At 39.9% G+C, this 8,106-nt stretch overlaps 1 protein-coding gene across 4 annotated transcripts in view; it reads right to left on the reverse strand.

Annotated features, from left to right (window-relative positions):
- Positions 1-4,041, reverse strand: part of LOC145989836 (uncharacterized) — a 159,089-nt gene extending 155,048 nt beyond the window's left edge. For 3 of the 4 annotated variants that reach the window (XM_083125234.1, XM_083125238.1, XM_083125237.1), the window contains exon 1: positions 3,765-4,041. The gene's annotated coding sequence lies outside the window, so the exon portion shown is untranslated. The remainder of the gene's footprint in view (positions 1-3,764) is intronic. The other variant, XM_083125236.1, reaches the window with a different exon arrangement.
- Between the last annotated feature and the right edge of the window lie 4,065 nt (positions 4,042-8,106).

Raw genomic sequence — 8,106 nt, forward strand, 5'->3', positions numbered from 1 at the left:
TTGTCGATTTGGAGTGTGCATGCAGTGTTGCAACCTTGTTCACCGAAAAATACCTACATTTAAAAAAAATTAAAAACACTTCACGAAATTTTTTCACGAAAAAGTTCAATTTTTGGCAAAGAGTAATTATTAAACCATTGATGTTAGCCCCAAAAACCATCCACGGGTAACCCCACAAAACAGCCGCGGGTAGCCCCAAAAACCACTGACGTTAGCCCAAAAATTCATGATAGCCCATGAACCATCACAGGGACGAGGTATGCCTACTAGGTTAGGTTAGGCCTGCTAGGTTAGGTTCCATGAGCACTCCTTTCATTCAATTTAGCACATACGGACAACATCGTTTTTTCTCGATGAAAGAAAATACACGGAATTTTTTTAATTTTAACTTTCCACGTCCTGCATTCCACTTCTTTCTTCAAGATTCCGTGTTGAATTATAAATTCCACGGCATCTTCCACACCCGGCAAGAACTTCACGATGCATCCTCGACACGTCATCTTATAGCGAAAACACAGCATGGGTTGAAACACTGACTACGGGGTTTACGTCATCTAACACATGGAACATTGTGCTCTTGTGCAGAAAGCAAATGGCGGCACCAGCAATAGCACGTCGGAAAGAGATTTTCGAAGAAAACCACATGCATTCGTATTAAATTGGATGAAAACTACATTCCGAACTTCAAATACGCTACAGAAAATGATTTGCGTAAGTACTTTCTCCTGTAAATTTGAAGAAATCCGTCTCACTTATAGTAAAGTGTTACCGATAGTCCCACAAACCATTGACGGAAAGCCCCAAAAATCATTCACGATAACCACACAAACCATTGACGGATAGCCCCACAAACCATTGACGGATAGCCCCAAAAACCATCCACGATAGCCCCACGGGCCATTTCAGTCAATCTTAGGTTAGGTAAGCATAGTTTTAAAAAAGGCACATTTGGAAACACTGGCGAGACTGCGTGACTTTTGATGCTCACGCCATCTGCTGGTACATAATGGAAACAACGGCATAATGTTGTCACTTTGCACAAAATACAAGTTTATTATATCAAAAGTGCTTATTTCTTGTTCTGCAGCATTCTACGGTGAGAAAATACCTCCACAAACTTTCAAAATGCTACAGAAACTCATTTTCGTAAGTAGTTTCTTCTGTAAAAATGAAGAAGGTAAGAGTTCCGGGTAAAAATCTGATATTCCCCAGACACCTAAACTTCTTTGTTTTGTTTTGCTTCACGGAACATTCTTTAAAGTGTATTGACGTTTTATCGATGAAAGTAATTTGCAATTTTTTTAAAAAAAAGTGTTTTTGTAACTGAAGAACGTAATTATGTTTCCGCAAATGGTTTGTGGGGCTATGTGTCAATGGTTCATGGGGCTATGCGAGAATGGTGTGTGGGGCTACTAATATTTTTTTCGAAACCAATTTTTAACTATTGTAACCTATACCTGACCCTACCTAACCTAACCTTACCAGAAATGGTTCGTGGGGCTATGGGTCAATGGTTGAATTTCCGCTATGAAACATTACCACATCAGACAAAACACCTTCCAGATGTTAGACAATGCTACGGGAACTTATTACCATAAGTAGTTTCTTCTGTAAAAATGAGGAAATCTGACCTGGGAATAGCAGATTAGTACCCAGTTCCGTATATCGAAAACACGTTAAAATCGGATATTTTGTGTTTCGCATGGTTTGTACTTACCCATTGTGGTACTACTTTACTATACCAAAGACACCTATCAATGATTTTATTTCGCAATTTTTTACATTGCTAACGTGCTATTCTGCATTGCGGAACATTTCTTTAGGTGAAATAATGAATTTCTAGCGAAAATAATGTATATATCTTACATTACCAAGTACTTACTGTTGTTCCTTATTTCCAACAAACCATCCACGGATAGCCCCAAAAACCATTGACATTAGCCCAAAAATTCACGATAGCCCCACGAACCATCACGGGGACGAGGTATACCTACTAGGTTAGGTTAGGTTCCATTAGCACTCCTTTCATTCAATTTAGCATATACAGTCAATACGAGAGCGTATTGTGCTCTCGAGCAGAAAGCAAATGGCGGCAGCAGCAATAGCACATCGGAAATAGATTTTCGTAGAAAACCACATGCATTCGCATTAAAATGTATAAGCCGGAGACACATTAAACTCGCTTGTTTTCAAACAAAAATCATTGCTACTTACCTCATATGCATAGCGGAAGATTTTTCAAGCTGGGGATCACTTTTTTTTCATGAAAAAGTGTTATTTTTGACATTATAATCATTTATTGGTCGTTGCTAATTCGGCGGGCAAATTTTGACTCACGTTGTCTATCGTCAGCTGATATGCAGTATCGTCAGCTGATGTGCAGTGTTTCAAAACTTATGATTATGCAGTGTTTCCGGTAACAGTTAGTTAGGGTCGGGTACCCTATTCTACACCCTCGATTTTTGAAATTTTTTTTCTTTCATTATGAAGGTTATGTGATCCTATTTCTGAATAAAAAAACATTGGAGCGCGGAAAGAAGTATTTACGACTGTACAGCCGTTTGAAGTTGAAATGTTGTCGTTTGAAATGGTTGGCTATTATTTCCAATTTCTAGATCGTGATACTAACACGACACCAAATTTTAACTATCGATCTTAACCTAACTGAACTAACCTATCCACGCGCCAATGGTTCGTGGGGCTAGCGCCAATGGTTCGTGGGGCTAGCGCCAATGGTTCGTGGGGCTAGCGCCAATGGTTCGTGGGGCTAGCGCCAATGGTTCGTGGGGCTAGCGTCAATGGTTCGTGGGGCTAGCGCCAATGGTTCGTGGGGCTAGCGCCAATGGTTCGTGGGGCTAGCGCCAATGGTTCGTGGGGCTAGCGCCAATGGTTCGTGGGGCTAGCGCCAATGGTTCGTGGGGCTAGCGTCAATGGTTCGTGGGGCTAGCGCCAATGGTTTGTGGGGCTAGCGCCAATGGTTCGTGAGGCTAGCGCCAATGGTTCGTGGGGCTAGCGCCAATGGTTCGTGGGGCAGCAGACCATCTCCCTGTAAGTCAAGTACAATGTCCCGTATGTCTCGTCGAACGAAGTCCTCTATGTCCTTCATCCGTTGAACGTGTGTCAATCTCATATTTAGTCCTTTTGTATTAATTCAATGTCACACAAATCAATTCCAATGTGTAAAGTCGCACAAAACAATTGCAATGTCTCAAATATCCAATCCGCCAATAAATTACATAAATAATATATTGAAATCGCAAATTATCCCATTGCACAAGTCATTCATAAGAAGAAAAAATTGCAAATTATCCCATTGCACAAGTCAAAGATAAGAAGAAAAAGAAAATGTTCAGACGTGCGCCTGTGACATGAATCTAAGAGACGCCATGATCATAGCCCTGCAAAACCGTTTCGACGTTACATAAGGAATCTAAATATTGAAAAACGTAAGTTTCCTAGCACGTAGATATAAAAAATTACTTTCCGCGCTATTTAGAAACATCGTTTCTCATGAAGAACTAATTTTCGTAACGAGAATATTTGAAATGTGCGAAAAATCGAGGGTGTAGAAAAGGGTACCCGAGCCTACATTTGTACTTACCGGTTGTGCATAGCGGAACATTTTTAAACGTAGGAAATACTGTTACAGTCTACCGATACACCTGCCAAATATCATCCAACATACAGAAGTAAGACCATTGCTTTTCATTCTCACGATTCAAATTATTATACTCAACCCTGGAATATATGCTAATATTACTTACAATTAGTGACTCACAAGTCAATATTTCTCTCGGAATGTCTCTATGTGTTCCTTCGTCTTAATAGGCTCAATTTCTACTTCTCTTCGTAAGCGTCTCCATTATGTTCGGGAATTTCTCCCCACTTTACTGACGTTAAATTATTTTTCCAGGCGTAGATTAAGTTCTGCGCACATTTCAATGTCATTCCCTATGGTCGTATCCTCTCACGTCTCATTCAAGAGAGAAAAAAATACATATTTCCTCCTTGGGATATATATGTGATTTCTTTATCTTGTCATGGTTGGTACTCGGTACAGGAAATATTTACAGATCCCTCGCTTTTTGTCTTGAGCGAGTGTTTCACTAAATGTCCTCTATCACAGATCAAAACCATTTATAGCCGGTTTTTCAATGTTCAGAATGCTAGGGGCAGAGGCGTGGCGTGCATGTAGCCGCTGTTACCGCAGGTAACACCAAAATATAAAGAATTGAAGAACCCGTCTTAAAATATTGGCCGAGTCTGCTGCCACGCACGTGTCAGCAGTAAGAATGAGCGTCAAATTTGCTCCTGCCACGTAATTCGTCTGCTAAAAGGATGTTACAAATCTTAAGAACAGATGAAGACGAGAAAATGCAAGTTTCTGACTAGTGCGAATGAATGTTCAGGTAATTTAGAACCTTTTGTTAGAAAGCATTTAGCGATATTATTTTAATGCTAACAGAACCTAAACTAACTACGAGAGAATTTAGGTTTATTATTAGAAGAATGCTAAGGGACCTAACCTTAAAACATTTTTGTGTAAGTAATCGCTAAAACTTCTCAGTATGTGTTCCAGACATAATTGCATACATAGCATGATGAAATCACGATAAAACATAGACCGAATCTGCTGCCACGCGCATGTCTCTTTTGAGGTTAGCAGAAAAAGAACGTGGCAGCAGACACTACCTAAAATGCATTACGTACAGTGGGATCCATGAGTATTACTGTACAAATTGTCCATCACCATGTTCGTGCACTTTATTTGACCCAATAAAGTGAACATTGCAGACTGACATTTTTTCTGACACCGGCAAAAGCGAAGAGGTACCCTCCACACAAGGAATATAGAAGGATTTTAGGAAGAGCATTCCGAAGCACGGAGCTCTCCCATTGGCCAGAAGCCGCAACGAGCTCTGACGTGACCAAGGGGATCTGTCAAGGGGCGAGGCTCGCGTAGCAATGGAAGCTTACGGGAAATATTTTCATTTTTAATTGTCCATATCTTGGTTCTATTAACCATTTGCAGCAGAATAATAAGCAAAACGCAAGGAATAAGACCTAGGCAATAATATGAAGAAGTTTACAGCACGCAATTACAATAAATGGCGTTATACAAATCAAACAAAAAGTAATCACGACTATCCTCTTATATCGCCCCTACATTGAAATATGAAGTTGCGTATGGGTAAATAAATACAATTTTACGTATTAAATATTTCGCTACCACATCAATACTTATTATCCTTTATACTTTATACCTTCAAATTTTCACAGATGTTTGTTATTAATAATTTGTTCATTATAATTTATATATCTAGTATACATAGGATGTCGCTGTTGTTATATGACGTCGCTTTTCTACGTATATAGGGTAACCGCAACAATAAAAATGAATGATGAAATGATAAATTTGATGGGAGCGTAGGCTAGATGAGTGTGGCAAGCACTGGCGTACGCAGGGGGGCTTAAGGGGCTGCAGCCCGCCGAAATTCTTAGAAAATAAAAAAATCAAATGAAGACAGTAATGAAGTAAAAAAGACAACTTTAAAATGACCCCCAATAATAATTTTTGTGTTTGAATAACTTTTAAAACGAAGGATTAAAATGGTAATTGGAGCTCGTATCTAATAAAAATAGAACAGCGACAACGGGATATCAGCGAAATTGATTTTCGGCGATACATTCTATGAACCAATCTCATTCTGTTCAGTAAAGGTTAGATTCATGGCACTGAACCCGCGTACAATTTGAATTGAATTAACGAATTAACATAATCCTTGAGTGAGGTGGAAATGGGTTTTGGATTTTTTTTGTGTAGATGTGAAAATCTTTAACTAGTGATGCAAACATGCTTTCGCTTACATTAAAGTTTACACTATGGTAAAATTGCAGAAATAAGGTAGGTGTGCGCAATTTCGCCACGTTAAGCTTTGAACGACCGTTACAAATTCCTGATAAGTATGATGATAACGTCTGTACTGGAAATTGATAGTATATATGTTACGGTATGTGTGGGAAAAAAATCACGTTCATGCGCTATTAATCAGGTACTTCAAAAGACAAAAGAAAAAAACCTTGCAACTGGCGAAATTGCATACACCCTGTACACAATTTTGCCACCCACTGTAAACAGAGGGGACAGGACAAACCGCGCTACAAAACAAGCATATTTTCACCCCATGAATATAATGAAAAAAGTATAGATAGTAATGACATACATAATATACAGGGTGGGCCAAAAGTCCCTTACCACCCCTTGTAAAAATCGTTTTAGTGGAAATTGATGAATAACAACCATGTGTGACCACATTAGGCCTAGGGGGAAGTCATAAGAGGGGGTGCCCTTGACGGCGGCCATCTCGAAAGCCGCCATCTTGGATACAAGTCCAGTTTTGTAAATAGGAAGGTAGGCATGCGATACATGGCGAAATTGCAAGCAATTCCAATGACTACACAAATGGGGTGAAAATATGACTCTCAATGTATACGACACAACACTACACATATCATTGTAGGCAGAAAGCGTTCGTCTTCACAATGCAATACTTGCTACATAGCTTCGAACCCTCCTTCCTGGACAAAAGGACCGCACTTTGTTGCTCTCGATCTTATAACAACGCTACGTCTCGCACACACAATGGCTGCCTGTCTTTTCCGTCTAGCTCCTCCCCATCAAAATGAGACAAAACACGATCAGCGTGCGCTACCTACCTATACACTAGCACCATCTGCCGACTTAGGCCGACGTGTTGGGAAATACAGGTATCTGGCAGAATTGAAAACATGGCGAAATTGCGCACACCCACCTTATTCTACCTAAACTGATTTGTGTTTAAAAAACCGTAACATCAAAATATGTTTTCTAGAAATTAATAAATAAATAATAAATGGATAAAATGCAATGTCGTGGGAAAGCGTAATCCCTTAATAAATTCAAGGAAACTCGTGCCAGCTCGATGGCGAATCTGGTCAACCGCGTGTTCGATTTTGAATCCCATCACTGAAGTTCCCGACTTGGAGTCACGTCGTGGGCATTGATGTTCTTTGTGCCTGCCCTTTCATCAATTTTATGTGATCAACACTCATCGCCGCGATTAACCAAAAATGGTAAAAAAGCGACGTCAAATAACAAATATATGAACAATAGGCCTGGCCTCTGTCTTGGTTTAGCAATGTGATTTGTTAATCACTATATGGTGGAGGCCGAGGCGGAAATAAATATCAGTAAGAATAAAAATTCGTTACAACTTACCCTTCCTGGAGACTTATGATTTTGAAGACGATGCTACCCACTGTCGTCTTTTTGTCGCTGCACTTGCTTCCATGGACTTGAGTTTCATTAGTTTATTCAAATATCGAATTCTAATAAAAGTTCTTTTTCTGACATACAGGGAAATAATCTTTTCGTTAACTTCAGGAAATTTTGACTGAAGTACTGTCTTTAGAGTGTCCATAACTAATGTTGCTTGGAAACAGTTGACCCATGGAAGGATGCAAACACAATCTCAAATTGAATAACTTTTTCCATATCCGAACCACTACGTGCCTCCACCGGGTACCGAACTGGAATCCCTCGATTATAAGGCGATGACGCCACCACCACGCCATCGGGGAGGCCCTCAAAATAGAATTAGATGTGGTGCCAGATTCCTTAAAGCCCCAATTGGTACACTCTGCAACAGCACAATAATATTTATCTTTGGAACGCTTATTCATGGTACAGACACCGAATACACGTAATACGACCTAAAATTACTCGCTTTAATATTCAAGACAAACAGCACAAGCACTTCTGTAAACGAATACCTGATCGCTACTACTGGACCTGCAGATTTTTCTGACATCTGGGAGAAATCTGTGCCTCGAAGTTGGCTTATACCGAACAATGAAAGCCATGTCGCTTTCGGAAACTGGAAGCAATTACTTTCCATTTGAATGTTCCCAACTACAGGTATGAACCCCCTCGGTGTACATCAAATCGTCTATCGAATATCCTTTACCTGGAGGAATCGCTAGCGTAACGCTCTATGAACTCAGAAGCGAACCCTGGTTGAGGCATGGGTGTGTATCATTGTGTGTCTTATCTATTTCATCTTTCAT

The sequence above is a fragment of the Lepisma saccharinum genome, chromosome 7, assembly GCF_977018435.1.
Source record: "Lepisma saccharinum chromosome 7, izLepSacc3.1, whole genome shotgun sequence".
Lineage (NCBI taxonomy): Eukaryota > Metazoa > Arthropoda > Insecta > Zygentoma > Lepismatidae > Lepisma > Lepisma saccharinum.